Source organism: Artemia franciscana, chromosome 3 (assembly GCF_032884065.1).
Source record: "Artemia franciscana chromosome 3, ASM3288406v1, whole genome shotgun sequence".
Classification (NCBI taxonomy): Eukaryota; Metazoa; Arthropoda; class Branchiopoda; order Anostraca; family Artemiidae; genus Artemia; species Artemia franciscana.
The window spans coordinates 40996443-41021161 of NC_088865.1; the positions used below are offsets into that span (position 1 = coordinate 40996443).

A 24719-nucleotide genomic window follows, 5' to 3' on the forward strand; every position below is an offset into this window, starting at 1 on the left:
GAAAATACCTTAGTATTTTCGTTGTTTATTTTTAATACATAAACAACATAGCTAGCCAGGGAGTCAATTAGACATATAAGAAAGGAAAGCTGCAAATATGCTGGAGGAATTTCGAAAGTTGTTAGGGAAAACCAGGTCATATCCCTACTGTGTTTGTTTTGGGAGTTTTGCATGATTCGCTTATATCTTGCGGCTTTAGACATTGCCTGAGCTTTTTTTTATAATTGTTTTCTTTTAGGTAACAAGCCAACTTTATTCCCAATATCAGCTCACCCCTACTTCTTACCCATGAGTGAATCCCAGTATTTTGTTGGTGGGGGTGGAGGCAAGAGGATCCACATCAGGATAGTTAAGGGCATGGGATGTATAACCATTTTTTCTCCACTTAATTGGGGGGTTAACTGGATCCCCTGAAATAGCCCAATTTTTCTTTCTGGGAAATCTTGGAAACCCCAGAAAACTCAAGGTAATTGAATCATAGCTTATCAGTTCCCTTTCGTATTCTTCGAAGCGCCATCTATTTAACGTAAAATATAGGTGTCTCACAATATCAGCTAATGCCAGTAAGTTTATGCATGAGGTCGATCAGGCCAATAATATTTAATGACATATGGTTTAGTTCAAAATGACAGGACATAATCAATAGTACTCCCGTAAAATCCAGAACACACTCGAGAAGTTTGCTTACTGTAACATCTAAGGTAACCGATTTCATAGCGACAAAGATAAATGACGGATGACAGAATGCTTTTGACCTGTATAATTTGGGCTATATATTTGCATGTTAAGGGGGTCAGGGTAAGGTTGCGGTCAAGTTAGGCTACTTTACCCCTTCCCCCTAATTTACAAATATATAGTCCAAACTATATTATTGTATAAACTAAATTATTATGTTTTCATCATGTTTTGGTACATTTCATTATGCCAAACCTAACTTCATTTCTCGAGTGAGTTCTGGACTGGGAGTAACCAATTAATAATATCGCATACATTAGCTTAGTTCATAATATACAAAATTTATTAAAATGTTATTCTACCAGAGAAAAAAAAGTTCCAGGAATACTTGTGAGCCCAAAGATATAAGTTCTCAAAGTTATTTCGACATTTTGGAATCACAAGAAAAAAGTTTAAAAAAAGTTTTTAAAAAAAAATGTAACTTTGAATATAAATATAGGATTTCTAGCTTTCTATTTGAAATATAATTGAAAGTATGCCTATTTTTGTTTGTATATTTTTGTTTGCGTTTATTAGCTGTGAATGCCTAGAAACATCGCAGCTAAGCCGCAAGTTTTGTCTTTCAAACCGTTCGTGGTAACGAATTGTAAGTTAAAAGCGACCCGGCTAAATTAATAGTAACCAAAGCTCTAAAAACAGAATTGTGATACCAATAGTTATATCAAAAGAATCGGGTTATTATGCTGATTTCAAATATATAAGTTTCATTAAGTTTGTTCTTACCAATTACGGCTAAGTGCCTGAGAGAATTTGCATTATTTTCAAAAAAGGGGAATCACCCTCTAAAAGAATCTTAATGAAGATCAGACCATCAATTTCAGTGTATCAGATAACCGTACAGTATAGATTTCAAGCTCTTGTCTCCAATACTTTAGAATTTTGTATTTTGCCAGAAGAACGATCAAGGATGTGTGTTGATTTATTTACTTTTTATTTTTCCCCCATGGCTGATCGTATCGACCCATGGTCCTACAATATCGTAAGAGGGCTCATTCGAAAGAAAAATAAAGGTTCTAGTCCCCCTATTAAGTGACCAAAATGATTGAGGGGCACCTAGGCTCCCTCTCCCGCCCATTTTTCCCCTAATTCGTCTGATCAAAGTTTTAAGATAGCCATTTTATTCATCATAGTCGAAAACCACGATAACTATGCCATTGGATATAACAACCCCCCCCCCCCACAGCCGAAGGGAAAAGGTCTTTAAGTTATAAAATTCGCTCATTGTTTACGTGTATTATTTGCTATTTGGGTGCAAAGGCATCACTAGCCTTTCACCTTTGGGGGGCGGCAACATCCTAATTATGCCGGCGACTTCAGGTAGGTGCCGACGAATACTGACGTTGTTACTTCATTTCTTTGTTGTTAAAATAATGTTTATTAGTTGTAGTAAATTGTCATATAATATAGAGAAATACTCAGTTATAAAAATAAATCAGGACAAAGAAAATAAGCTAAATTTTAAGGGTACGTGGATTTTCGACTTTCCACTTTTTTACAGGTAGGTCGAGGTCAACTTTTTTCCAGCAGGTTTTTTTCTGACATTATGAGCATAAGATGGCTAAGTTGATCGTTTTCCCATAGTTGATCTCAATCTATTCTTGACGATTTTCATCTTGCTAAATATTCATTTACCTTCGGCCAATGTCACTGCAATATTTTGCAAAAGTGCTCTGTAAACTAAAGGCGACCCTCGTATTTTCTAATTCGCTAGAGATAACCACTCGGCAAACTCAATGATACGTCCAGCACTTTTGCAAATCTCTGCGGAAAAGAACAAAATCTTAGGGATTGAATATTTCTATCTAACGTCTTGGAAATATGAGCTTGTGTTCCATCAAAGCACCCACTTATGTTACTTTCAAAATTGAAGCACTAAAATGCCAGTTTTTCTTCATTGATACTAGCCTTTCGCAAAACTCGCAGAATATTTTCGGCTATATCGGCTGCTTTCTTTGACTCAGAGTCTACAATGACGAATAAACGATCTTTAGTTACTCCCTCTCTATCAATATACCTTATACATATATCAAAGCGCTCCTCGTGGCTGGTAGGGGGTGTTTCGTGTAAGAAAATGCCAAAGAAGTCAGCTTCATTAACTTCTGCTGCAATTTTCGAACTAGCTCTATTTGACCAATCGAATTAATTTATTTTAGTTCCTATCCAACAGATAACTGGTGACATTCAGCTTCATATGGTTTTCATTCAATGGTCCATTTTGATGCTGTGTCTCAAAAGAAGATTAGCCTGCCCAACGTGATTTTCCCCGTAATGACTCTTCCCATGAAATGCCAGTCCTTGTTTACCTTGTTAACTAAGCTTGGCAATGATGTTTCTCTCTCTATAAAACAGATAAGACCACCTAGAGAAGCTTTGTGACCATTTGAATGGAAGAGAGTGAGAGCATTTCAGCCTTGGCACCCTTGCTTTGCATTTTGTGCCCTTTTCTAGTTCTGGTTATAAATGAAAAATCTTTGTTTGTGAATTCGCAGCCAGGTCTAGTTGGAAACAACGAACAGGCAATGCAGTAGGCTAAAATTTTCTCGACACTATACTCTAGGTGCAGGTACTCACCAGTTTCTAAAATACCCGTAACTGGTGTTTGGAACTCTGGGATTGGATTTCCTCGTTTTTTGAAAATTAATTTTTGGCTTAAATAGTCCTAGTTTGATCAGCTTCAACTTTTCTGGGTTTGAAATTCTTTCTTGAGCCCAGGATTATGCTCGAATCTTACAATTCCAGCTTGCTGTAAAATTTCGGCTTCAGATTCTACTTGTTCCATTCTTGACACTTCCTGAGAAATGGATTTTTCTGACTGACTAATAGGCCTAGTTCCATATTCGCTGATTGATCACCCTATGTCTAGTGCTTGCATTGCAGCATTAGATTTGCTAGTGACGGAATCCAAATTAACGTCAAGTGTCAGTTTTTTTCGCTTCCTGGGTACAGTCAATAATACAAGAAAAAATAGTGGATAAATTGCTGATTCCTACCGTTTCTTTGTGACCGATTTCTGAACAGCGAACTTCTTCCAATGTTTTCTTTTCTTTTCCACAGTGTCAGACATGAGAGGATAAATAACTTCGATTTTTTAATTTTTGTCAAGGATGGACCAGGACAAACTTCCTCAAGTGATGTATGAACTGCTCCAATTTCACCACAGTTGTTCCTCTGTATTTATTTTGCGCATTCGGAAAAATTTGAAAGGTCGAAACAAATTCAAAAAGCTTATAAGGAAACCCAACCCTAACCTATTAAACTTGAAAGGCAATTTCAAAACTATAGTCTTCTTTGATTTTTGCAGTCAATTTGGTACGCCTTAGTTCAGTTCATATGTATATATATATATATATATATATATATATATATATATATATATATATATATATATATATATATATATATATATATATATATATATATATATATATATATATATATATATATATATATATGAGTAGAATTTCATATCTCTAAAACTCACACGGCTCCAATACTCCAATCCTGTAGGAAAGACAACTTACCAGGACTGTCCTCTAAATCCCAAAAACAAACATAAATTAGGTAAAAATACAAACAGTTTGTATATTAAAAGGACATGTTCACTACCATTTAGGATAAGTAATCTTTTTATCATATATAATTAAAAATTAAGACAAAGCTTTCGCTTAACTTAAATCGCACTTAGATATCTTGCTGTTCGACATGAAAGTCGCTCGTGACAGTGCCTTCTACAGTTTTCTTTGAGCTTCTTGGCCGTAACTATTTCGAAATATGATATAGAGGATGTCATAATACCTTTCATCTTTTTTTCTTCGAAAAAACTTCACACACAAGCTTTATTCTAGTTCTGGATCTTTTTCTTTGTTCTGTAAACAATGTAAACATATACTGATGATCTAAACAAATAAAATAGTACTCGAAGCGTCCTGTTAGGTTCAAATGCAGAATAGCACTAATTCTAATTGAAATTCCTAGATCACTAAGAAACTTGATTTCCTGTAAACTTTCCTTACATGTGACAAACTGGTTTGGTTTGAATTTATTTCGACCTTTGCAAGTATTACATAATTGTCTTTTGGAGTAGCAGTGCAATCCGGGCTACTGGGATTCCTGCCTTATTTTTTTGTGTGTTAAATTAAGTCTTGAAATAAGTATAATGTCGCAAAGCAGCAAAATTTTCGAATCTAGAATTAAAAATTGTTTGTTTTCCTTGCAGTTTTGATTCTTCACAATATCGGTTACATGATTTGTTATAGGGCTTTTGACAATAAGCGAAAGAGGTCTAGCTCTAGATAAACTTAGTATAACCATGCAATTTTATGGGCTCAACTATTAGCAAAATATGTCACCTATTTCCGATATTTAAAAAAAAGAGTAATATTTCTCAACAAGTTTTTTCTCAGTAAAGCCATTAGAATTATCTGGACTAATCAACGCGTTGTAAAATATCAAGTTTTGCAATGCTCCACTTGACAAGTCGTTTTCTAGGTGGTAAATTGGTTTTGTCAATTTCACGCAGATGGTCAATTTCGTCATGTTTGCCTGGCGGAAACCTTTTATGACATAGTAATGGACCAACAAAATATTAAGTTTTCGTTGACTTTGCGTAGATGAAGCAGTAAATTTCGTAGTCCATCGCCCGACGGAAGTCTATTGGCATCAGATTGGACTGACTATATATCAAGTTTTGCAAGGCTCAGCTAAACAATTCGTTTTCTAGGGGGGGGGGGTAATTGGTTTCTATTGACTTTGAAAAGATGAAGCAGTAAATTTTTTTGTTCTTCGTCTGACAAAAGTCTTTGATCACATTACATTGGACCGATAAAATAACGAGTTTTGCAGAGCTCCGTTTGACTAGTCATTTTTACAGGGGGCCAATAGGTTTCTGTCGACTTTGCACACATGAAGTAGTAAGTTTTACTGGGCTTCGTCCATCGAAGTCTCTTCCAGAAACTTTACTTTGCACCAAAAATAGCAACTTTTATCGGGCTTCGCTTGACAAAAGTACTTTCTGAGGATCTTTAGGGAGGAGTCCCACCCTTAGTGAGACCTCTGTTGGGAAGCATGCATACATTTCAGGATGAAGGGAGGATTGAATTGTCTAGAGGATATTTCCGTAGGGAGGGTATTTCTCCGAGGAGATCGGGCCAGATTTCCTGGGATTATTTAAAAACGATCAGAAATTAAATAAACAAAAACAAACAGAAAATATTACGTATGTGAAGGGGGATACCTCCTCCGCAAAACCTCACTCTTTACCCTAAAGTTCAAATTGTGTCCCGATTCTTTAAGAACGACTCCTGAAACGCAAGGGTCGTTTAATTAGAACAATAAGAAGCTTTTTTTTAACAAGTACTAAAAAACCTAGCGTAAAGAGTGAGGTGTTGAGGAGGAGGCAACCTCCTTCATATACGTAATAATTTATGCTTTTTTAAGTTTTAATGTTACTCCTTGCAGTCAGTTGAATTTTTTTTTTTCAATGATAAAAGTTAGATCAGCAGATACTAATTTAGGAAAACTATGATTTTGCCAGTAGCGAATTGAAAGCATGGGGTTTGCCGAATCGTTTAAATTCTAAAAGTAGCAATAGAGCTCATGCTTGAGTTTCTTTATATAAAATCAAGACCTGCACATGATTGTATTTGTCAGCGCTTTACAATATTGCTGCTCTTCTCCGTACTTATATGTCGCCACATTTTAACATCTCCATTCTAATGAGTATAGCCAAATACACTCGATCTTCCTAAATTAGGCATTCCAAGTTTTTACTTTACTTGTCACTATGGTCCAGTGACCACACTTTAACGGGATGACTATTAGACCCAACAGCAGCAGTTGAGGCCTCCTAAGCAGTCTACTTAATTTATCCTTATCTTGGATCACAACAGGAAATAAGTTTTAGGAACACTTGTTACCTTAGTGACAGTAACTTAAACGCACTTTCTTATATATTCAAAGGTTATTTTGTTTACTTTTATTATTAAGCCTAACATTTAAAATATATAAAGAAATATTTTAATAAAAACAAATTGAACGATTTAATTGCATTAGATTACCTTACCTTACCTTAGATCTTCCTGTACTTCCAGTGGTGCCTAAGGTGTTCAAAAAGAGTTGCCAGTCATCTATCATTGCTGCGGCCGCCTAGACATCCTCCCATAAAGTTTGGAACAACGTATTTAGAGTTGTGAGGTCAGATTGCCAGCTTTATCGTACGGCATCTTTGGGGCGTCCTCTTTTTCTGGTGTCGCGTGGCTTCCGCTACAAGACGATATCTCGTAGTAAAGTTTCGGGTATACAATTCAAGTGTGTGTTGTATATCTGCTTCCAGTATTTGATCACATTACTTATCGGTGGTGAGGACATTTTCTGTCACAATTTAGGGTTCGTTAATCTTGGGTTCAGTGAATCTTTGCAATACGCCATTGACAAATGTTTTCGAGTGCAAGAGGTTTCTTTCCAAGCTGTTGGCCTAAGCTCCAAATTTTTGAGTACAGTAAAAGTGTTGAGAAGACCTTAATGTTGAACAGCCTCAGCTCAAATCGGAGAGATTCTTGCTAGAGCAGCTTTGAGACCGTTTTGTGAAGAGTGCGGCCGATTCTGACCGATTCTGGCCGGTTCCGAGTTTGTCTTCTCGCTAGCACTATACAGCGATTTGGATTGTACTTCCTAAGTATTTGAATATCGTCTGACTGTCACATTATAAATCGAGTGGAGATCCTTTGTTTGCCATACTTTTTATTTTTTTGACGTTTATACAGAGGCCAAAAGGTTTGGCAGCGTCTTAGAATTAGATTTGGTATTGTTAGAGGTTTCGCAGGATAATTGCGGCATTAAAAGACTAACAAGATTAACATCTACAAGATTAACTTCTTGAAGTTTCTTATTATCTGTCTGGATTATGTCCGTCGTAGGTCCATAGAACATGGTCAATGATAAAGAGAAATAAAAGCGGCGATAACAAGCAACCTTACTATACCCCTATCATAATAGGAAAATGTTGCGTGTTCCTAACAGTTGTCTTCAAACAGAATGATGTATCTTTGCAAAAGGCTTGAACGATTTGGATAAGCTAATCAGGAATTTTATCGTATCAGAGGATATTCCAAAGCATTTGATGATCTACGGAATCTAAAGCTTCCTCGGAGTCAATACAGAATAACCTATACTTATATTATTTTGTCAATCGTTTGCTTCTTTTAAAGTCATTCTGAGAGTGAATATAAACTCAGCACAAAAATCAGTGCTGCTTTTCCCAGAAATGGTTGCTGAGTCCTGCTTGGCTCCCATGAAGGAGGATAATTCCCATCAGTTTACCTGTTATTGAGACCGAGCTGATACCTCTCAATTTTTTCTAAATTTGCTGCATTGTCTTTTGTAAATAGTTTGACGAGAGTTCTTTCCGCCTGGTCTTTCAAAATTTCTGTTTGTCTCCAGAATATTGCAAATAATATGGCCCAAACAGTTTTACATGGAGCTATAGAAGATTTAGTCATTTCCGCTGCGATCTGGTCTTCTCTTGGAGACTTTCCGAACTTTCGTTTCTTAGCCATTATTAGTATCTCTCAACCAGAGTGTGCTTAAGTACGAATAGGCTTAGAAATGGTATGTCTGGTATATATTGAGCAACAGCAGGTAGTGGTCTATTTAGCAACTTTTCAAAATGCGTCTCCCAGGACTCGTTTTCTTTGTCCAGATCAGTAAGTTGTCGCCCAGCCTAATCTTTGACGAGTTCAGCTGTCTTTGCACGTTTTCCAACTATCATCGACAGACAGAGCATTCTTCAGAAAAGCACGTAAGTGCTGTTTTGTCAATCTTCTTCTTGATCGGATCCCATGGCTTGGTGGAGATCCATTTTTTTACGTCAATTTTTTTCAGGCGAAGCATTTCCTGAGCAACATCTTTGTCATTTTTCATCATAGCAGCCCAATCTGCCTCCAAATTTCCGTTACTCAGTAGACCAAGGATTTCAAACCTGTTAGTAAATGTTAAAGCAAACTCTAATTCGATCATTCAGTTTTTCACAATTGTAGAGCCGTTGCCTAGTTGTCTTTACCTTTTTTGGGGCCGAATGATTAACTCTGATTTAAGTGATCATAAGACTATGATCTGAGAAAATATCAGTGCCTCTTAATGCGCACAGATCACAAAGCTACGTCTGCCATTTCCTGTTTATCAGAAAGTGGTCTATCGGGTTTTTTTCACATACATCAGTTAAAATCCTTAAGTACTTATTTATATCTTTATCGGCGAAGTGAGCACCACCAACAACCAACTAATCGGACTGAGCCGTTTCTATAAGCAGCTATGTTTTTTTCGTTACATTTTCTAAGACCATGTTTGCTCAGAACTTGGCATTAAATTATTTATTTTTATTTAACTAAATATTTGAAATCACTTTACACAATAAATAGTAATATTCCTATGCTCACAAACATCTAGATGGGGTACCGACATATGTACAAACATAAAACACATTTAAATCCATTTTTCAGTAGAAGTCCAACTTTCCAATATATTTGCTACTCTCCCGACGTACTATCCAATATATTTCCCAACTATCAATATATTGGAAAATTACCATTATAATATTATATAATTTTCCAATATAATGGAAAATTTTCCATTATAATTGCAAATCCAAGCGTGATTAACAGTGAATGACCTGAAAGAACCTTCAACACTACTATTCCATTTTAATTCAATAAAAAAACGGAGCAATAATTAAGAAAAGAAAAGAAATCAAAGCACATTAAGGATGAAACTAAACACTAAACACTTTAATCACAACTTCGACAAATTTCAAGGTCAATACCAATATCCAACGATGGTTAAGTATTAAAAGACAAGAATTATATATAGAAACTTTGTTTTTTACAGCAAGAATAAGATTAACAATGTTAGTTTTCAAGTTTAGAATTAACTGAATTTTTAAGAAGTTTCTGAAAAGCAGCAATATATAGATAATGTGGTAAAGCAATGGATCGAAAAACATTCGAAGGAAGACTACGGTTGAAATTCATCTTTTTCTTGTCAAAATATGCACACAATACGCCAACCTGGACGTTCAATGTGAGCTATTGAGTGTCTTCCAATTAGCTTTATTTACGAGCCGAGCCGATTGGAAGATCACGATAAGTAATGTGATCAACTAGCTTGATCCTGCTTATCCTGAGAGGCAAGTCTTCTAGTGGCACTTCCTTCCTGTTGAAGAACAAATTTATGGTCGTTAAGCTCGAGGCCAAACTTAACATCCTTAGACTATAACGATGATAAAGCCACACTAATGCACTGTTTCAGGACTAAAACGCAGGGTAGTATGAATCAAATTCGGAATATTGTCTCTAGGGTAGGTACATGACAAATTAAGACGGACAAGGATGAAAAACGAGGGAGCAGCTGGCTTCACATCTAGAAATCAACTGTTGAATATTGAAAGGGAAAAGCCACACCTTGGCGAGTACTTCTTTGAAAATTAACAGAAAGATCATTGACATAGGAAATAGACACTGGCTGACTTTATATCAAATAAAAGATTGTTAGACCAATACTTTGTGATAATACGACGGATACATTTGAGAGACACTGTCTCTCAAATGGGCTTGGGTTTGACGGGGCTGTGGGAAGGTAGTAAACTGAGCAGAGAGACAAGAAAAATAGTCGATAGTGAGAAGTGGTCTGAGAGGTGAAGGTCTCTGACAATGTGGACAAGTCAAAAAAGTTTGGAAAAACAGGAAGTTAGGTATTTAAACTAATATCAAAATTCTCGAAAGCAGAAAAATGAAAGAGACATAGCACGATTCGATAACGTGTATGCGTCAAAAGGTTGAGGATGATGTCTTTGATGTTTTTGAGAGGAACTGTTTTAGAAAAATTTGGTATCATTTTGTCTGACCATATATCAAGCACAAGACTATGCCATGCCCCGTTTTGCAGATGAATGTTGTCCAAATGTAAAAAGTCCGCTATATGGCCATCCATCTAGGGCCAAACTTCTAGCAGGTTGTTCCGAAACAGTATTGAAAGAAGTCATCTAAAATAATTTAAAGGTAGTTTGGACTCAAATGGATGAAGTAAAGAGCAAAGCTTAGAAAACTTGACATCATTCCTGAGCTAAAGAGCAGATTTCGAACTTAACCAATGTTTAAGAACATAGGCCACTTCATTGGACTTCATCAGTTCACGCAATCTATTTTGTAAATCTACAAGATTTACATTCAAATTGTAAAGAAAACAATACTACTGCTACTACTTCTGCTAATACTACTAAAAACTCACCGCAGCCCCAAGTTGAATAAGGCCCACGACTAATTATGCTCCTCTTCCACCACCATGTGTTCAAAACTTCACTCTTTACCCCTTCCCTTTCCAATTTCCTTTCAATCCCTCCCTACAGTCTCTTCCCAGCTTACTCAGGGAGACCTGGTTTTCATTTGGGTTTAGATGGATGACCTTCAAAGCTGATAATTGGCGATCTGCCATCCCTAATTCGCAAAACGATTCCTAGCCATCTCAATCTGTCTTTAATTTTATCTCCAGGAAATGGAGGGAGCTGTATTTTTCATGCAGCTTCTTCTTTGACACATGGCTGGTCAAATGGGTATCTAAAATTATCCGTAGTTATTCCCTTTGGAAAGCATTTAACAAATCTTTCCCTGCCTATCTAAGTGCCTACGGTTTAGAGCTTTACTCGACCATTGTCATTACCCTAGCTTTTGGTTCTCTAATTTTGGCTCTCAGACATGTTTTCATGGTCTTCTGCGCTTTTTCAACTATGGAAAAATACCCTGGGCTTTGAATATTCTACTTTTTATATATTCACTGTATCCAGCATCTTCACTAATACCACTGCCCAGGTAAGTGAATATATCTTCTTGATCGACCTTCTCGCTATACAGCACCACGTTTATACCTTAGTTTATTCCTAGTCTAAGCGACTTGCTGTTCTTAAAAGTAACTTCAAAGCTATTCTTGCACCCTAATCTCTCAAAACGTCAGAATTTTATTCATCTTGTTAACATTTTTATCTAGGACACTCAAATTATCTGCATAATATAAGTCTGGGAGAGTTTTACATTACCATTTGATTCCACCATATCCCTCTGCCTTTAGGAAGGAGTTTCTTAGGAAAAATTCCATCGAAGTAACTAATATAAAAGGGTATAAGACAAAACCCTTCTTAACTCCTGATTTAGCACAAAACCAGCTAATAAACTGATTTCCTCCCTTAACTACTGCAATATTGTTTCTCGCATTTTACTAGTCACTTTAATTTACTTATCTCAAACGTTAGGCAAGGATAGGACCTTCATTAAAGATTATTTCTTGCCTTAATCAAAAGTCTCTTCATGATCTATAGAAGTGAGGACTAAAGGGCTCTGATTATTATATTATTAGTCTGAGAGTGAAAAGATGGTTGACATATTCTCCCTCCTCCCTAAAACCACACTATCCTTCTCTGAAATTTATAGAAAAGCCTATAAATATCTGTTTTGGCGTGGGAGAAAATAGACCGTGACTAGCAAATTGGTTAAAAATGGTAATTTAGGTTTTACAGTAACCCTTACAATTGGTACAACCTTTCTACAGTCGGAGATATGCTTAAAAGAAAAAGAGAAGTGAAAAGTAAACCGCTTAACTGAGGATTCTAAGATGTCTTCAGAATCTCTGAAGCTCTTATGGGTTCAGTCTTCGTAAAAATATCTAAAATATCTTTTATGTATATGCTTGAAAGTGTAGTTGACCCGGTTTTTCTTTTTGTCATCATGATATTGATATATTTCTGCAAAACAAATATTTTCTCATATGGAACCTTTCAGATTAATACTCATTGGCTATTAAGGATAAAAAACAAAATATAGGTTTTAGAGGGAGGTGTTAATTCCCCACTCAAGGGGCACTTGAGGTACATTTGATATTTGAGCACGCTTATCATATCTATTAAATGAGCTAGGCTTCTGTGAAACATCTATATATATAAAAATAAGATGTCTGTGTGTGTGTGTGTGTGTCGAGTGACGTCATGTTTGTGTGTCGACTGACGTCATGTTTGCCGACTGACGTCATTATAAGGATTGAGCTGTATGCGTCATGAAGTTGTTTGTCGACTGACGTCATGTTTGTCAACTGATGAAATTACATACCGGGACACCGGGACACAAATGACGACCGGAACACAGGGAATATAAATGACGACCGGGACCCTCAAAGAGAAATTACAGACTGGGACACCCGGACACAAATCACGACCGAGACACAGGGAATATAAATGACGACCGGGACACAGAGACACAACTACAACGGGGACGCTGGGGGCATAGGCGGGATATATAAATGGCGACCGGGGCACAGGGATTGTTCGAATAGAAATTACAGACCGGGACACCGGGACACAAATGACGACCAGGACACCGGGACACAGGGAATATAAATTACGACCGGGACACTCAAAGAGAAATTACAAACTGGGACACCAGGACATAAATGACGACCGGAACACAGGGAATATAAATGACGACCGGGACACAGGGACACATCATTAGAATAATGAGGTATAGATCTGAATACGGATTCTTTTTCCCGTGGACAATTATATGTTGCATGTTCAAGAGTCAGTAAACATGAAAATCTATTTATATGCAACATATATATATATATATATATATATATATATATATATATGTATATATATATATATATATATATATATATATATATATATATATATATATATATATATATATATATATATATATATATATATATATATATATATATATATATATATATATATATATATATATATATATATATATATATATATATATATATATATATATATATATATATATATATATATATATATATATATATATATATATATATATATATATATCTATTCACAGGTGGGACACAGGGACACATAACGACTTACGCGCGTGGGTGGGCTTGGGGGGCGTGAAGCGCCCCACCAACTAGGTGTTGGGGTGGCGCGAAGCGCCACCCCAACAGCTAGTTGAGAAATAAATCGCACGTCTTTTAAAAACCCACATTATTCATCTATAAACTATACAGTTATAGACACGTTTATCTGGTCAGTTTTCCTTCTTCCCAGTTCTTTCCTTGCCAGTTTGGAATGATCTTTCATCTATTCTATTTTTGTTACCTTTTTTTCTTTTTTCTTCTTTTGAAGGACAATATGCTCGCTTCAAATGTCTGTGTTTTATGTAAAAATAAATATTACGCGAGTATAGAACTCTGAAAAGTTTCACTTGCAGGAGAAGCTTTACTGCATTTAACGACAATATAAGTCCAGACTTGCAGAAACTATTGTCTATCATTGTCACTTTTGGGAGAGCCAATTTGGAGCTCGCAGCTGTTATTCTTTGGTGTTAAAATTATCACGAGCAAGAGAATAAAGCAATATTTACGCATTTGTTTCTTATGTTGTCAGTTTTTTCAAATTGATTTTTTCAATAAACGAAAATTATCCTGAAGGTGAGAGAGGTTGTTACATGTCCCCACGTCAACATGCACTACGTATTGTATACCGGCAACCACTGCTACTACTATTTATTCTAGCACCACCAGAGTCAGCACTTGCCACTAATGTAAGTATTGTCGCCTACGATTCTCGTGCACTATTCAGCCCAAGGTGTAACGGGCTTATTATATATATATATATATATATATATATATATATATATATATATATATATATATATATATATATATATATATATATATATATATATATATATATATTATATATATATAAAATAGAGGAAAACCCCCCATAAAAGTCATATAATCTTAACGAAAATCACACCTTCAGATTCAGCGTATCAGAAAACCCTATTGTAGAAGTTTCAAGTTCCTATGTACAAAAATGTAGAATTTGTATTTTTTGCCAGAAGACAGATCACGGATGAGCGTTTTTTTTTTTTTTTTTAATCCAGGGGTGATCTTATCGATTCAGTGGTCCTAGAATGTCGCAAGAGGGCTCATCTTAACGGAAATTAAAAGTTCTAGTGCCCTTTTTAAGTGACCAAAAAAATTGGAGGGCACCTAGGCCCCCTCCCACGCTCAATTTTTCCCCTAGGTCACCGGATCAAAATTCGTAGATTGCCATTTCATTCACCATAGTCAAAATACCTATTAACTATGTCTTTAGGGCCGACTTACTCCCCCACAGTCCTTGTGAGAGGGGCTGCAAGTTACAAACTTCGACTAGTGTTTACATACAGTAATTGTTATTGGGAAGTGTACAGACGTTTTCACAGGGATTGTTTTGGTTTGGGGGGAGAAGTTGAAGGGGCGTTACGTGGGAGGATATTTCCATAGAGGAATTTGTCATGGGGGAAGAGAATTTCAATGAGAGGGGTGCAGGATTTTCTAGCATTATTAAAAAAAATATAAAAAATAAATATGAAAAGTTTTTTCAACAGAAAGTAAGGAGCAGCATTAAAACTTAAAACAAACAGAAATTATTACGCATATGAGGGGTTCATCTCCTCGTAATACCTCGCTCTTTACGCTAAAATATAATTATTAATTTAAACTATTTATTCTACGGCCTTTTTGTTTCAGAGGTCATTCTTAAGGAATCGGGACAAAATTTAAGCTTTAGTGTAAAGAGCGAGGTATTGAAGAAGGGGTGAGCCCCCTCATATACGTAATAACAACATACGAATATAGAAGTTTGCCTCGTAAGTCAATTGGTAAGTTACGTATATTTCTACTAATGAAAACTAAAGTTTTTTTATGTTTTTAAAAAGTAGAGTTGTGACAAAGAGTCAAACTATAGCGTAAAGAGTGATGTGTTGAGGAGGGGACAACCCCTTTACTATACGGAATAATTTCTGTTCGTTTTAAGTTTTAATGTCACTCCTTACTTTCAGTTAAAAAAACTTTTTTTTTTATTTAATATATTATGTATGACGGTAAATTTCAAATAGTCTTTTCCCATCCTAACCGAGTTCGGAGAAAAATCAAAAGTGATCGTGAAAAATTGCAATCACATTTATAGACCAAATGTGAAATCAAACACAAAATTGATCATTGACAAATTACAGAGATGAGCCCCTGAGATGAACACTGAAGACGAACTCTGAAATGGACTGCCTAAAAATAAAAAAAAAAATCTAGATTTATCTGATAAGGGGCAGGGGCCCAAAGACCTCCGCCATAAAATAAATAGATACCCAAGCATCACACTGGTCAGCCTCTAAAAACACAAAACACTAAACCACAAATTCAAAATCTCAATTGGCCTGTACTACCAATCCAAACTGCTTGGCTCATTGCCATCCAATCTATCTCTGCTGCAGAACAGCAAGCGCAACGGGCTGCATAGCCATTGGAATCAGGGTTGGGATTTTGAAGAAGGGAAGCCATGAGACTAGTGGAAAATTATTCTGCTTACAATCAAATATTTCTTTGATCTAACCTTAGGGAATTCATATCCACTAACTCATCAGCATAATGGGAATAATCAAAAATAGACAAAAAAATTAATCAGTTAGGTTGTGGGTAATCACTTAGCAGAGAACACAATTAAAATATTGTGCTTTCCCCTATTTCACGAAAATAGAAACACCTGTTGAAGATAAAAGTGGTATCTTCGACACTTTTCATAAAGTGGCAACACAGTTACAGCTATTCGTCTATTCAGAATGACATATTAAAAATAGCCTAGTAGCTAAAAGTTCAAAATGGATAAAGACAAACATCCGGACACGAACATAGAATGGATAAGAGACAAAAACTGATGGCTGGATGTGCAAGGGGATCGAAGGGTATTTCCGGATATTTTGGTAAAATATCCAAAAATACCCCGAAATCGAAAGGTAGTTTTTGACTAATAGTAAATCCCGTTCACCCTCAAAAAACCCTTAATTTTAGTTTTGTGACTAATTAAATAGCGAATGGCCGAATAAGGCTTTTGTGTGAATAAATCTATCTATCTATTTATTTTAACTATATAGCTAATTTGGTTGAGATTAGATGAATGAAAGAATTAAAAGCAACTTAGACCAGGAACAGATAAATAGGGTAGAAGGGGGCGACCCTCCTTCTAAGACACTTCTGGCACACTTATTCCGTTCTTTATTCTTTTTCTAATCTTTTTTTAAATAAACCTTTTAATTTGGTGCCCACCTCGATTCAAATTGGCACCCTTGGTCCATTAGCCCCCTTACCCAAGATTATGCTCTTGATCTGTTAGAGATTCAGACATGAAACTGCTCGCCTGATCAGTTTACGAACCATTTCGTCATAAAATTATAAGATAAACCTCGTTTTCAGGAAAAATTAAGCATATAATTAAATTTACTTGCTAGATCTTCAACTTCAAAATGTGTTTTCTTTTTTTGGCAGATTTGTTTTATTCTCTTTCTTTTGAGCCCGTCGATTTAGGGTGTGATGTCTGGGCGTCAATGATGGTCAAGAAATTTAATGATTAACGTCAATGATTAATTTATGTTAAGAAGTAATTTCATTGAACTTCCCCTTTTCACTCCCTATCCAAAAATCTTAATTTTAGCTTTGTGATTAACTAAATAGCGATTGGCCCAATAGGGCTTTCGTGTGATTAAATAAAAAAAAACAAGTTTTTTCAACTGAAAGTAAGGAGTGACATCAAAACTTAAAACGCACAGAAATTACTTCGTATATGAAAGAGGCTGCTTCCTCATCAACGCCCCGCTCTTTACGCTAAAGTTTGACTCTTTCTCTCAATTCTTCTTTCTAAAACAGTAAAAAACTTTAGCGTAAAGAGCGGGGCGTTGATGAGGAAGCAGCCTCTTTCATATACGAAGTAATTTCTGTGCGTTTTAAGTTTTGATGTCACTCCTTACTTTCAGTTGAAAAACTTGTTTTTTTTATTTAATTTCTGAATGTTTTTGAATCAATGCATGTTTTGATTTTGGCTCTCCGCAGAGGAATAATCAAAACGAAATTTGCATATTTTTTTTTTTTTTGGGGGGGGGGGGGCTAAATGGCTTTCTCATAATTTTGATCGAATGATTTTGAGAAAAAAAGAGGGGGGGCGAAGCCTAGTTGCCCTCCGATTTTTTGGTTAATTAAAAAGGCAACTAGAACTTTTAATTTTTTACGAATCTTTTTATTGGTAAAAGATTTACGTAACTTATAAATTAGCTTACGTAAAGAACTTTTGTATTCTCATGTTTTTATTACATATATGAGGGGATTCGCCCCATCGTCAGTACCTCGCTCTTTACACTAAAGCTTAAATTTTATCCCAATTCATTAAGAATGACCCCCTGAATCACAAAAGCCGTAGAATAAGTAGTTGAAATTACCGAAAATACTTTAGCGTAAAGAGCGAGGTATTAGAAGGAGGTGAGCCCCTCATATGGGTAATAATTTCCGTTTGTTTTAAGTTTTATTGCTGTTCCTTACTTCCAGCTGAAAAAGCTTTTTCACTTTTATTTTTTAATTGTTTTTTTTTTTTAAATAATGCTAGTAAATCCTGCTCTCCCTTCATGGAAATTTTCTTCTCCCATTACAAATTCTCGAAGGAAAGTTCCCCCAGCATATCTCCCTCTTCTCAACCCCTCCCCCAAACCAAAAATATCCTCCTGAAAACGCCTGTATACTTCCCAATAACCATTACTATATGTAAGCACAGGTCAAAGTTTGTAACTTGTTGCCCCTCCCACGGGGACTGTGGGGGAGTAAGTCGTCCCCAAAGACATAGTTATAAGGTTTTTCGACTACGCTGAATAAAATGGCTATCTCAGAATTTTGATCCGTTGACTTTGGGAAAATAATTAGCGTGGGAGGGGGCCTAGGTGCCCTCCAATTTTTTTGGTCACTTAAAAAGGGCACTAGAACTTTTCATTTCCGTTAGAATGAGCCCTATTGCAACATTCTAGGACAACTGGGTCGATACGATCACCCCTGGGGAAAAAAAACAAAAAAACAAAAAAACAAATAAACACGCATCCGTGATCTGCCTTCTGGCAAAAAATGCAAAATTCCACATTTTTGTAGATAGGAGCTCGAAACTTCTACAATAGGGTTCTCTGATACGCTGAATATGATGGCGTGATTTTCGTTAAGATTCTATGACTTTTAGGGGGCGTTTCCCCCTATTTTCTAAAATAACGCAAATTTTCTCAGGCTCGTAACTTTTGATGGGTAAGACTAAACTTGATGAAACTTATATATGTAAAACCAGCATTGAAATGCGATTCTTTTGATATAGCTATTGGTATCAAAATTCCATTTTTTAGAGTTTTGGTTACTATTGAGCCGGGTCGCTCCTTACTACAGTTCGTTACCACGAACTGTTTGATAAATCTGTCTATCTATTTATTTTAACTATATAGCTAATGTGGTCGAAATTAGATGAATGAAAGAGTTAAAAGCAATTTAGTCCAGGAACAGATCCAATGGGTTGGAGGGGGTGACCCATACCTCAATATATTTCTGGTGCCCTTCTTCCATTCTTTTTCTTTTTTTTCCAATCTTTTTTAAAACAAACTTTTTAGTTTGGTGCCCGTCTCTAGTCACATTGGCGCCCTTGGTCCAGTGGCTCCCTTACCCAAGATTTTGCTCTTGATCTGCTAGAGATTCAGACATGAAACTGCTCTCGGGATCAGTTTACGAATCATTTCGTCATAAAATTACAAGATAAACCTCGTTTTCAGGAAAAATTAATCACATAATTAAACTTGCATACTAGACCATCATCTTCAGATTGTGTTTTCTTTTTTTTGGCTGATTTTCTAATTCTCTTTCTTAAGAGCCCATCGATTTAGGGTGCGGTTTCTGGGAGTCATTGATGGGGGTATGACATGGACGGGTCCCGGGAGGGGAGACACATTATAAATGGGGTTTTGGGAAGTGTTTTGGACATTTGAGTTTGCCGACTGGGATTTGGGAGAGTTAATTCACCTGCCTTATCTTATTGAGCTGCCTGACTGTAGTAAAATGCAGGGTAGAATACTATATTCCTAAGACAATGTACCAGTGGAATGTCGTCTATGTTATCCGAACATAATGTGGAAGTTAGAAACTACCGATATTGATAAGGTCGGCGTAGGCTGGCTGATTCACAAGCTTCAATTATCTCAAGCTCTATCGTCCCTGCAAGACAAATTGGAAGACTATTGAATTTTTTTTATTGCCTTTGTCTCCCTTCCTTTTGTCAATGACTACTCAGATATTACCCCATATTTTGTTTATTATTACCCCAAAATTATGGGGGATAAATAGATGATGGCCATATCAATGTCTATCTCATCTTATATTATTTCGTCTACCATAGCTACAGTTTCTTTGAGAGAAGCACATTACTTGGGACTCATCTGCAAAACAGAAGTGATCGCCTGCTACAAAGCATGTGAAGAATTTTAAGTTTACGAAAGGCCAAATTTCCCGATTAGAATCACTTTCGGTTAACTGATGCTGCATCCTCTATTTGTAGATATTTTGGTGCAATTGTTTCATAGATTGGGATAGTGGTGATAATAGAACACCAAAACGCTAAAACAAGAGGTTTCAACCACTTTCCTTCCCTGATATTCCATTAGAAATATACAGCTTTCAAAAACTTTCTTTTTTCCATATTTCAAAAAATCCAGACAACCAAAATAAACCAAATTCAAGTCCGAAAAAATTTGAAAACTTCTCTGATACTTATGAAAGTTTAAGGGACGCTTAAAATTTGCCCTAGCTGCTACCGTGTTAGTCATAAAAATTTAAATTAAGGTGTTCTCAGATGGGAACGCTGGACGTTACTGGGTTGAGTCAGAAATTATTAAAGCACATGTTTAAACAGCATTTTGACCGTTTTTCGGCAAAATGCCCTAAATTGAGATAAGGCAAAACATCCAAGACCATCCATTTCTGAAGTGAACAAAACAATCACGAGAAAACGCTGTATCTCTACTTAGGGTGTATTTTTGAGAATATTTTTCTTATTTTTCACCGCTTAACAGGGAATTTTACAAAGAAAAAATCACCTAACTGGTTCTAACGAGAGGAATGCTCAGAATTAATCATTTAGGATTTGATTGAGCAATGGAGGTCAATATACTGATCAGACAAAATTAATGACACCTTGTAAATTCGTTTAGAAGAAAAGCTAACTCAGAAAAGTAATTTTTCGTAGACATTGTCCATGTAATTCCGACGAGTGCTGAGAAAAATATCAATTATTTTGGGTCACCTACCTTCGCTTTAACAATTCTTTAACAAGAAAAAACAATAAAATTCCTTTCAGATGCCTCAAGTCTGTCGTTTCCCTCAGTTCAGGATGCTCATTCAAACTCAAAGACTCTGACGATAACTTCAAGTTTGCCGTTACCTGTTGGCTCTAGGTCTCACACAGATTCGACTGCAGAGACACTGCCTACAAATTCCACCAAGGTCAACAAGCTGTCACTACCGACTTTATCCCGCGATTTGAAATGGACATCAAAGTGAATCATTCTGATCAGCTAACAGTAGGATCGAAAGATCACACTAGAGCCAAGATGTAGCAGATGGAGATGACACACCCAAGCAGCAGTATATTCTCCTCACTTGACAGTGGCATCACACCCCTTCTCTGACTTCAGTTTCGCAGTGATACTAAAAGGAACGAATCAACTAACATCTGGAGATATTACGGTTTTTTTCTTAATGAAAGATGGAAGCCAAAGATCCAAGCCGAAGCTCCGACTTCAATACAAAGACGAAAGGAGAGTGAAGTTACTCTTAGACTTAACATTGAGCTCCTTGCCCGATTTCCCTGGCTTGCGGTGAGCCGTCACCAGGAACAGGAGGGACTTTGGTGTAGTGTTTGTGTCATAATGAGGATATCCAATAATGGCAGCGGGTGGTCGGCTCTGTCTGGGGATGGGAGTGGGGGACAAAAAATGGGGCGGCTCTTATTGGAACCCCTGAACCCAAATATGACTGGAAAAGATAGTGCACTTACAAAGCATATCAATTCATAGTATCATATAAATCACCAGTGTAGAGCTGAAGCACCTTTAGCTTGGTTCAAGCAAGACCATCAAGATATCAAGAGTGCCTCTGGACTCTGAAAACAAACATACGAGAACCGTGAACTATTTACAAGCGTTGTTGAAACAATTAACTTTGTGGGGCACAGAATATTCCCCTCCGTGGCCACCGGGACGATGGTAAACTCGATAATCAGGGTCCGAAGCAGTCAGAAAAGTGAACAAAGCAAGAGTTTGGTATCTCATTTTTGACGAATCCACCAATACACAGACAAGGGAACTCGTGGTAGTAGCGTGTCGTTATGTCTACAAATCAGAAAAGGGTTGAATAATCCGAGAAGATCCCATTGCCATATTTGACGCTTTTCAAACCTTATCGGGGCTCTCTGAAAGTGAAAAGACCAACACCAGCTAAAATCTTGAAGAAAGGCAAGACGGTAAAAGCCTTGGCAGGCGACTTTTAAGTGAAGTCGCCCAACCTGGCTTAGACGTGACAAAGTGCGTCGGCCAAGGTTATGACAAAGCCGCTATCATGTCAAACTTGGTAAATTGGGCTGCTGGCGAAATACAGTGCAGTTACCGACTTGCAAATTATTTTCATTGTGTAAGCCATGCTACTAATCTTTCGTGCTCCAGGATAGTTTCTGTCTCAATTCAACGGAATGTGCAAGATGTTGTACGAGAAACCATCTCTCATTTCAGCTCGAGTGCCAAACGAACAAGGCTTCTGAAAAACATCTAATGTCAGACAATTGTATTGCTGAGACCCTGATTGGTCCTTGTGCAACAAGATTTGTAGAAAGGCATGAGGCAATTAGTCGGTTCTGGGAATCCTTGTCACCTATTATTTCTGCTCTGGAGGAGATGGAAGGCTGGCTTGACCATGAGGTCAGCAATAAAGCACATCTACTACATTCTTGATTTGAGCAGCCAGACACGTTAATCGGACTGGTCTGCTTGAATTCGTCTTCATCTCTAATGAAACCCTTGGCCGAGTTACTTCAACAAAAAGACGGTGATCTTGTGAGAGCTTTAAAACTCATAAGCAGCGCCAAGAAACAACATTAGAGGAAATGCGAGCCTGTACAGAAACCGAGTTCCAGTCTCTCTCTACGGAAGTCGAGAACATGGTAAAAAAACATCGATGTAGCCTCGTGCTCTATGTACCCAACGGGAGTACCGAATCTGGATCCAGAAAGCCACTACAGAATGTCGGCATTCATCCCAACTATGAATGCCAGTCTCTTAGATTTATCGGAACGATACAGCTCCCATTTTGCTCATGCTGCTAACCTTTCGTCACTAATTCCCACAATTGTCCATAGCAAGAATTGGTACGATCGGAAGGTAGGGTACGAAAAGTACAAAGACCTTTTAAGTGGCTCATTTGCTGATTGAAAAATGGAATTCCAGATCTGTAGAGCCACTGGTCGAACGTAGCAATGGAGAAGCTGAAGACGGTTGTTTTGGCTCTCAATGGCTGTTAGGAGCAGATTTTCCCAAACATCTTTGCATTGCTTACAATTCTTGCGACGCTTCCAGTTTCAACATGCGAGGCAGAAAGAATTTCCACCAAGGTCGACATAACGTGTTTTGCACTCAGAAGCACAACGTCAGAGGAGAGGTTAAAGGTGCTGTTGCTTATGCAAGTCTACAGGAACGAACTGCCGAAAACAGAAGGTGTAATAAATCCGTTTTCCGTTAGAAAAGCTCGAAGACTGAATGAGATACTCTAGTATTGCCTTTACTTTCTTTTTTTTCAATTTTTCTTTTGTTCAATTTTTCTTGAATTTGATAGAAGAAAGGAAAATAGCCCCGCTACAACTTTTCTCATCCCACGATACGAAGCAGATCTACAGAACGAGACTTACAGACTAATCGAAAAATCTCTCCAGAAGAGAACTGGGCCCGAAAAAATAAGGAACGCTACTGCTACTAGTAGTGATATTTAGATTAGTAACGTGATTTAGGTGATCTAGAAAAGTAGAGATGAGATGGTATGATACAGATTAGTAGATCTGGGATGGTATGATATAGATTACTATAGATAGGATGATCTATATTAGTAGAGTGAGATCTATTACTTTGATTTGTGTGTGTGGAAGAAGGGGGGGATGAGATAGAAAATAAGAGTGGCACATAGAAAAAAAACGTTAGTGGAAGAGCACACCCATATATACACACGAACACATACAAAAGTACGCGCACAAATGCAAACCCACACACACAAACACACACAAAAAAGAAAAATTAGACGTATATATATATATATATATATATATATATATATATATATATATATATATATATATATATATATATATATATATATACTTTTATTCATCAAACCCTACTTTTAGGTATGGGTAAACTGATCGTCCTTCTAGTTTACATTTCAGATACATTTCAGAATCTAAAGTAGAGTTTGATGAATCGGATGTATCTGATTCAGTATCTGAGGTGAAATACATTTCAGATGTACAAGCTCAAGATATTACTTTAATATCGTTTTATCAGAATTCTCCTGCTAAAAAAAAAACTTCAAATGGCTACTACAGAGACAGCTGTAAGATGGATGGAACATGGAATCAAATGAATTAACGAGCATTCTACAGGCGTATGATTGTAAGAGAAAGTTATATCTAGTAGAAAATGGAACTATTTTACATTACAATATTAATTCTTTGTGATAATGTACATGACAGTATTTCAATATGAAATATCTATTTACACTAATATATTGTATTTTTCTCTGTCTTTATTAAACTTGTATGGTTTTCGAAGAAATTAGGAACTTTAAATATTTTAGGGTTTTAAACCCTGCCACGGTATGGGTAGGGCTTATAATAAACATTATAATATAAATACTTTCCTTAAAAAAAACAGCTTTGGCAGTGAGGGACACGACCCATTCCATGTTTTGGGTCTGGTTCCGATTAAAGAATCCTCGAAAAAAGGAGCCCTTGACACAGGTAAAAACCAAATATTCCTTTGCTTGTCGTGGAA

At 36.6% G+C, this 24719-nt stretch overlaps 1 long non-coding RNA gene across 1 annotated transcript in view; it reads right to left on the reverse strand.

The window, feature by feature from the left end:
- Positions 1 to 4417: 4417 nt before the first annotated feature.
- The window catches only part of LOC136025273 (uncharacterized), a 96407-nt gene continuing 76105 nt past the window's right edge, over positions 4418 to 24719 (reverse strand). Inside the window, exon 3 of the long non-coding RNA XR_010617052.1 lies at positions 4418 to 4601. This is a non-coding gene — a long non-coding RNA (uncharacterized LOC136025273). The remainder of the gene's footprint in view (positions 4602 to 24719) is intronic.